Source organism: Petaurus breviceps, unplaced genomic scaffold (genome assembly GCF_028583685.1).
Source record: "Petaurus breviceps papuanus isolate PSGF00001 unplaced genomic scaffold, PetGlider_PUasm1.0 98, whole genome shotgun sequence".
In the NCBI taxonomy this organism is placed as follows: Eukaryota; Metazoa; Chordata; class Mammalia; order Diprotodontia; family Petauridae; genus Petaurus; species Petaurus breviceps.
Genome location: NW_027187460.1, coordinates 49,509,008 through 49,517,675, shown reverse-complemented (window position 1 = coordinate 49,517,675; position 8,668 = coordinate 49,509,008). Strand labels below are relative to the sequence as shown.

The window sequence follows — 8,668 nt, the reverse complement described above, 5'->3', positions numbered from 1 at the left end:
CGCTTTCTACTGGACAGGAGAACATAGAATATCTTTTCTGAGAATCAGGTCCCTGGTATCTCCTTTGTGGGTGGATCTATCTTAGGTTGTCTAGGCATGTACCAAAGCCTGGTTATACATATATGCATCAAACAGACAATGTTTTCCTCTCCCCTTACCCTTCTGTCTCCATTCTCTCTGCCTACCACCCCCAACTCCCCAATTTTAGGCAAAGGAACACAGTAGACAAAAAGGGAAACTAGGAGGGGACAAAAAAAAGTTACTTTCATACATAGCCTCAAGAAGTTATTGAGCCTGAGTCTATTTAAGTGTGTATTTTACTAATACAAAAGCTTTTTACTGTGTTTTTATAGGATTTTTTGCAAACAGCCTTCAATGTCCTGATCATTTCTTCATCCTTTCTCTTCATTTCTTTCTCCTCTATATTCTCAACTCCCACTTTTTCTCTCTCACCTTCTATGCTATAACACTAACGCTGTTAGGTGGCATAGTTGATAGAGCACTAGTCCTAGAGTTGACAGGTCCTGAGTCTTGGACCCTGGCTAGTTCTGTGACACTAGTCAAGTAATTTAACCTCTGTCTCAGTTTCCTCAAATTTAAAATGAGGTTTATCACAGCATTTACCTTGCAGGGTTTTTGTGAGTATCAACATAATATTTTTAAACACTTAGCAGAGTGCCTAGCTCATAGTAGGTACTATATAAATTCTTACTCCTTCCCCCTTTTCCTTCCCCTTCCCCTTATTGTTACATATGTCCTTCTCCTTTTCTTAAAGCTTTTACATGGGCTTTTCTATTCTTCTTTTCTTAATAGAGTTGACCTTACATTATGAGGATTTTTCTCCCTATGGGCTGCAAATAATTTTCTGGTATTTTGGATATCTACAGTTATCAATTGTGCTACTGTAGTTATGTTGTAACTTGCTCAATATTTTTGACTTTTTGTGCTTAATACCTGAAATAGTCCAGTCAACTCAGGCCAATGTGGATAGAATGTGTTCCATTTTTAGCCATCACATTCATATACAGCATCTAGTTTTTGTATATGTAGAAACTGTACTTGTTAAAATGTTTTTAAAAGGACTAACCTCAATTGTGACTTTAAATTTCTCATTGAGTAATCAGAGAGGGTGCTGATTCACATAGATACCCTGTAGCAACTGTTTAAGGCAAGAATGACTAAAAATAGACCTGAGGCAACAGACCTGTGAGCAAACAGATTCAGGCAAATTTTCTTCCAACCTATTGATAGCTCCATTCTCTGTAGCTTTGAATCACAGAATAACAAAATTTCAAAGCTGAGACTTCTGTGGCCATGTAGTCAAAATTGAAACAAAAGACACAGTTTACCCACAAAGGAATTACCACTAAACCACACAGGCCAACTAGTGATTTGGTCTTTGTTGTAAGATCTTTGAAGAGAGGGCATCTATTCCTTCCCTAGGTGGTCAATTCCATTTTTATACAGGTTTCATTGCTAGAGAATTTTTTGTTTTATTTTTTCTTCCCCCAAGTTTATCCTAAATCTTTCCCTTCATGACTTTTACCCTTTGATCTTAGCTCCTTCTGGGGACAAACAGCACAAGTCAAATCTCTCTTCCACATAACAGATTTTCAGATAATTGAAGGTAACTTTCATGTTTCCTTTGAGTATTCTATTCTCCAAGGTAACCATCCCCAATTTCTTCAACTCATCTTTTTTTTAACATGGACTTTAGACTTTATCTTTTCGGGTTATTTCGTCTGACTGACTTCAATGTTATGGATAACCTTGGGCCCTATCAAACGAAAGGCTTAGTTTACACAGTTTAGGATGAAATAGAAACATGAGGTATTCAACTACTTGAATAACTGCAATTCTCACATGATTTCTGTTACCTGAATTATCCTATGTGCTTGGGTAAATAATGAATTATTATTCATTCAATTTTTTTTCAGTTTTTAAAAAAATAAATAGGGATATATTTACGAATTAAGATTCTATCAAAATTGTGCACTTAGACAAATGAAGTAAACATCTAGATAAATGACCCTCAGCTTAACGTCTATTTCTTCGTCTAGGATATCTAGATAAATGTCTTGAATTATCTAGATCATTGTTCTGTTCTTATTGTATATGTAAAGGCAATATTGAAAGTTTATTCAAACTATGTAAAGATTAGCTATCATTATTGCTATCTAGGGAATAGATAGACCTTTTATGGTATCTTTTCTGTTTTGAATAAAAAATTTATACTTTTTCAACAAAGTATCAACCTGTATTCTGACCTTGGGGACAAGGGTCAGGGGAAGAAAAAAGTATGATACTTTAAGAAAAACATTGTTATGTTCCATGGTACTCACACTTTCCCTGTGATTTATTTACTTATTTTTACAGATTTTGAGGGTATTGAGGATAATCTGTTTCTCTAATTTAAGCACTTTTTGCCACCTAGGTACCTAATTTTGCAAATCTTAAAATGATATAGAAATATTAGGATGTGAAGATGATGACGAAGAAGAAAACGATGATGTTTTCTCAATACAAGCTTAGGGAAGTTGAGTAGATGGCTTCTAATTTCATTTCCTGCCCTAGATCTATGATACCAAGAATTTGTCATAATAGCCTTTACACAATTTAGTATTATGCAAATGTCAGCTAATATTATTAATTTTCCACAACAAAGTCATTGTGAGATATACACTAGTATAACTCTAGCATGTAGACTAGTACGAATAAGGAATCTTTCTATCTTTCCTTGATGTTCTTTCCCATCTTCCTTATATATGAACGGAGAATGTGTTCATATTCTCTATAAGACATGAATCAAGGAGGTAGTAGTTCTCTAAATTCTTCTGTGAGTTCTTAATAACCTTTTCACTCATGTATGTAGTTAGTCAGTCAGTCATCACATTTTTAAGTCCCTGCTTTGTGCCAGGCTCGGTTCTAAGCACTGGGATACAAAGAAAGACAAAATATAGCCTCTGACCTTAAGAAGCTTAATGGGGGGAGATAATTCACAAAGGAAGCTAAAAAGGGGATGGGGTGGGGAAGTACTGGGTGCAGGGGTATGGCGGAAAACTCTAGAGTTTTGCAGCATTGATAGAAAATGACAAGAGAGAACTAGCCTGGGAGCCCTCCTTAAAGGAAGATTCTGGCAGCAACTCTCTACTCTCTTCCCTGCAATTAGATGAAGAGAGGGGCCCCAAGGGCAGATGGTACCGAGAAGATGTGAGTTTCTGGGATGATGTGATCTTGCAGAATGATGAAGTTCCTGGGGCATGATGGAGAGATATTTACCTTAAAGTATCACAGTAAATAGTAACCAGCCAAAGGCCAGCTCTTTACCCAATAACTGTACCTTACTTAGGTCTTAGCTGAATATGATTTCTGTACAATTCACTGAGAGAGCCTGTTTAACTTTTGAACTGGGAAAACTCTCATTCCTTTTATCTTGTGTAGGAGCACTTAACTTGGGGTGAGCCTGTGGATAGATTTCAGGGGGTCCTTGAACTTGCGTAAGCAATAAATACTACCTTATTTTTATTGACCTCTTTTTTTTGGCTCATTTCCTCATCTATACAATGAGCTGTTGAAAAAAGTCAAAGTACTCTAGTGTCTTTGCCAAGAAAACCCCAAATGAGGTCACAAAGAGTCAGATATAACTAAACAGCAACAAAAATTGAAGTTTAGCTTTTCCTTCAATTATAAATGGAGACAAGAAACACTGATCTGAGAAGGGGCTCATAGGCCTCCTTAGACTGCCAAAGGATTCTATACCACACATGCAAAAATTAAGAATTCTAGATCTAGGGAATTAAGCAGGGTGTAAGAAGAAAGCCCAAATAGCAACTACAAAACAATGCATTTTTCCCTGATCCCAGTGAACCCCCCCCAAAAGTATTTGCCTCTAGGCTTGAAATAAAAAGAAATCAAGCCATTAAATAGTAGGGAGCTTTTCAGTGACATTATGATTATTCAATTATAGGCTTGTTTTAAAGCTATTATGGACTTAGAATTGTACATATACTCATGGGTTCAGGGACTGTATCAAACAAATCCAAATTCTATGTCCATGAATGTGACTTAAGCTTTAAAATGCCATTTAAAGATATTGTAGGGAATTCCAAAATCAAATTTAACTTCCTATGAAAGTAGTCTCCTCTGGCCCCTTTTTCTTCCCTTTTTAGTTAGTTCTTTTTTTAAACAAAGGCTAGAATGCTCACACACACACACACACACGTGAAATTTAATGTAGCCACTGTGTGCATCTCAGAAAAGAAACAATACTTCCAGAAGACTAACAATTATCATTCATTTATTTTTAATCTCCAATTGTAGAATATTGTGAATTGATGGACTTATAGGAAAAAATTTCATATATAGAATTTGAAGAAAATAGCTTTTTGGCTAATTTATTGTAAAGAATTAAATTGTGCATGACATTCAAGGAATAGCTACCTCACTAAGGGAAGAAATAATTTTATTCTAGACATGAACTAATGAAATTTGGTTCTACGTACAGGTTAATAAGACCACTTCAGACTATGCATTTATAATACTAATCAATAAATAAGTATTCATCAAGAATACTTTGGTTTACTTTACCATAAAACTTGCCAAGTCCCTAATTGCCTCAAGACATTAATAATTTGTTTGTGTCTGGACAGAGTTGAATTCCTGAGAAAAGACGTTCCTATGTACATTCATATCTCAAAGCCAAAGATGAGAAACTAAGGATGATGGTAAATCAGTAGCACATGTCTCCTTGTATGCTTCTTGCCTGAGTTAGTATTTTTACAGTGATTTGTCTACTATCAATAAACTCTTCAGTGAATGGTTTTATTTCTGTCCCTTAAAATTCCTGGCTTGGAGGACAGTCTATGCAGAGAAGAAATCTATTACTATTTACATGTTTTCAGCTGTATGGATAGCATGAAGTCTAACTTCATGCCAAACCTCTATTCTATTTGTCTTCCATGATGTCTGAAAGCTAAATTATTTTCTATGAGAATCTTGTTAAATTGCTCATGATTTACTAGAGAAGGGTAACAAATTATCATGAGTAGATTTAATTTATATTCTCTGAATTGCCTTCCTCTCCTTCCATACTGTTGCTACATTGTTTCCCATACCTGTAATGGACTCCTCAATTTATTTGTTTAAAGACTCCCTCTTCGGGGTGGTGCAGCAAATAGAGAATTGGCCCTGGAGTTACCGCAGGAAGACCTGAGTTCAAATTTGACCTCATCCATTTAACACTTATTAGCTGTGTGACCTTGGGCAAGTCACTTAACCCCAAATTGCACTGCTTTCCCCCCTCCAAAAAAGGAAAAAAAAAAAAAGACTTCCTCTTCTTTCAAAACCAGTGCATGTATTATTTAAAGAATGTATATACATATATAATACATATTTACACACATGAATACACATGCACACATAAACACACACATATGCAAACATGTAGTACACACATATAATATGTATGGGTATGTGTGCATTATATATATTCATACACCTAAATGCTTTTAGGTATAGTCATATATAAATATACATGACGAATATAGGACTTTTAAATTATAGACTCATGCCAGTGTAAAAGACTTGTTTAAAAATAAACTTTCGGCGCTAGGCCTGGTGCCAGGGCACAGCCGGCCGCTGCCTCGAGCCACCAGTGGCTGCGAGGACTGGCCCAGGGCGCCTCCTCAGGACCGCGGATCTCCCACATCCGGGCCGGCCGGGGAGCCTGGCGGAGGGGCACCACGGCATGTCCTCGGCCGACGTCAGCTTGCCCCCCATCGGGCCGCGCGACCCCGAGCCCAGAGCGGCCCGGGCCTGGGGCTCACCCCCGGCCCCGCTGCCGCCCCTGCCCTCGCAGGGCCTCGAGTGGCCTCGGCCTCCCTTGAGTCCTCGAACCGCGGCCCGCCTGCAGCCCCTGCCCAGGACTCACTCAGAAAACGTTTCCTAAGACGATCGTCAGGACTGAGCGCAGTGCAGAGCAGAGAAGACCCTCCCAAACTCTCCGAGCTGTCTGTCCCCTATTGGCCATATTCTGTCTGAGACCTCTGTAGCTAAAAACTCCTCCTCCTCCCAAAATTCCCTGGGCACTTCCTGCAGTTTGGACTCAGAGAAGTGCAAGAACCTGTCCAGCACCTCTTCTGACCCTCTTGGCAAAATGCACTTGGAAACGGACAAAAACAAATTGAAATAGTCCCCGGAAGGCAAGGCCACAGTGAGTAATACCGCTGAGAAGACTGGGCCAAATGGGAGGTTGCTCTTTCCCCGTGGAAGTTCAAAGCCTTCTCAGGAAAGACAAGAAAAGGCTTTCAAATGGAATTCTCAGTCCTTGGCTCACAGGATAGTCTCTATACGTGCTGTGCCTGTCTGTGGGAATGAAGAAGCAGACGTCCTCACGCTCGAGGACATGGAAGATGAAGAGCTTCTGAACCAGGACACTGCCCAGCCTTTGGCCCTGTCAGTGCCCCTGCTGAGGCTGCAGGTGATGTCCAAAACGATGAGCCTCTCAGCAGCAAAAGAAATTAAAAAAAACAACAACAAAAAAACTGTTCTGTTTGGTTCAGCTCTTTGTGGCTTCAATGAAGAATGGAAATTGCAGAATTTTACATTCAGTGAAATGGCTCAACTCAAATATGGCCTCGTGCAGAATAAGGGGGGGACCATGTGGCGTATTGGCAGCTGTGCAGGGCTGTGTCCTGAAAAACCCCCTGTTTGGAGGAGAGAGAAGAAGAACCAGTATTCAGGAGCTACAGCCTTCAGACACCTATCGGACCAATTGTCTCATCATGGCCATGGCAGACATTCTGTGGGGGGCAGGTGGAGAGGAAAAGGCGGTCATTACATTGGCCTCAGGAATGCAGCAGTTCAGTCCAGTAGGAAAGTACAAAGCGGATGGAGTCTTAGAGATGCTCATCCTGCACAAGGTGACCAATATGAAGATTTGGTCATTTTTCTTCAACAAAACATTCACCAGTTTCAGGCCGGTCCCTCTGGATGCATCCTTCTCACCCTGTCCGCCATCTTGTCCAGGTCCACTGATCTAGTGAGCAAAGACTTTGACATGCCCACCAGCTGCCTTATTGGAGCCCACAGATACTGCACCCAGGGACTTGGCAACCTGCTTCTGACTGGCAAAGCCGTGTCCAATGTTTTCAATGATATGGTGGAGCTGGATTCGGGAAATGGGAACATCACCCTCCTCAAAGGAATCACATCTCGCAGTGATGTTGGACTCCTATCTCTGTATCAGCACTATGATATTTGTCAGGTCGGCTGCTATCTAAAGACTCCTAGGTATCCCATCTGGGTCGTGTGCAGCGAGAGTCACTTCAGCATCATCTTCAGGCTGCAGCGAGACCTGCTCAGTGACTGGAAAGTGGAGAGAATATTTGACCTCTATTACTACGATGGGCTGGCTAACCAGCAGGGGGAGATTCGTCTGAAGATAGATACAACCCAGCCCATGCCTGGAGGCAGAGAGAAGGACCTCATTCCCCCCCTCGAACACTGCATCCGAACCAAGTGGAAGGACGCATTTGTGGACTGGAACGGTACAGAACCCATCCTGTGAGCCTGGACTCTGGCAGCCCCAGCCCTGTAGCTGCTGCTGAGCTTCTGCCAAGGAAAACAGAAATCCCCCCAAGTTTTCTTTTGGACCCACTTTGTCTGACAGGATCCAGCCTCCAGACATCCTAAAGCTGCCTGCCACCCGCCATTGTCTCCAAAGGTCTGCCTGAAGAAGAGGCCCCCAAGCACTGTCGTCCACCTCCTCACTCCTGGATTTTCTCCTTCCTTGACCCCAGGAAAGACCCAGAACAGCCCATGTTGCTCATTTTCCATCCCAGTAAAGCAGGGGCTCAGAGTGTTTGGCCAAAAAAATAAAAATAAACTTTCATAAAACCTAAACTCTATTTACTAAATTAAAGTTGTTTATATCATGTTAAAATTAGTATTTTTCTGTGGAAGCTGTATGTACATTTTAAAGAAGAAAAAAATTAGAATGTATTAACAAAATAGTATAGTGTTCAAAGGATTGAGGTAATGCCCTCCTTCCTCCCATTTTCTGCCCTGATCAGAGCATATCTGGAGCACTGTTTGTGATATTGATACAGGAGTGGTGGGAACAGATGTTGATTGGGATTTTTAAAAAAAATTCTATCACTCTTAACTCAGTAGACAATGGGGATTAAGAGGCTGCTGTATGATAACTAGGTCTAAGGAAGATTATTTGGACAGCAACGTATGGTAATGGAAAAACTGAAGAAAGCTTCTACAATAGACTTGCCTGAGTTAGTATTTTTTACAGTGATTTGTCTACCATCAATAAACTTTATAAATAGACTTTATCTAGGATAATAGCAATTAGAAAGAAAAAGAAAAGACTGAAAAAAATAAACATTTCACTATTGCAATCTATGACCTTGCATCTAATTAAATGAGAGAGAGTCAGGAGAAGGAAAAGCCAAAGCTAAAATAAAATATCAAACCTAAATACATATAGCTCCTTGAAGATTCAGCTCTGTTAAACCTGAACTCTTGCATTTCCTCAAGGTTTATAAACATTCAATTGTATATTCAAAATAAGTTAATTGTTTTATTCAGTCATTTTTTAGTTGTGTCTGATTTTTTTTTACCCTGTTTGTGGTGTTCTTGGCAAAAATAGTTTTATGGT

The 8,668-nt window shown here is 39.8% G+C and overlaps 1 pseudogene; it reads left to right on the top strand.

Annotated features, from left to right (window-relative positions):
• LOC138155751 (probable ubiquitin carboxyl-terminal hydrolase MINDY-4 pseudogene) overlaps positions 1–7,879 on the top strand; it is an 8,343-nt pseudogene extending 464 nt beyond the window's left edge.
• The last annotated feature ends 789 nt before the right edge of the window (positions 7,880–8,668 follow it).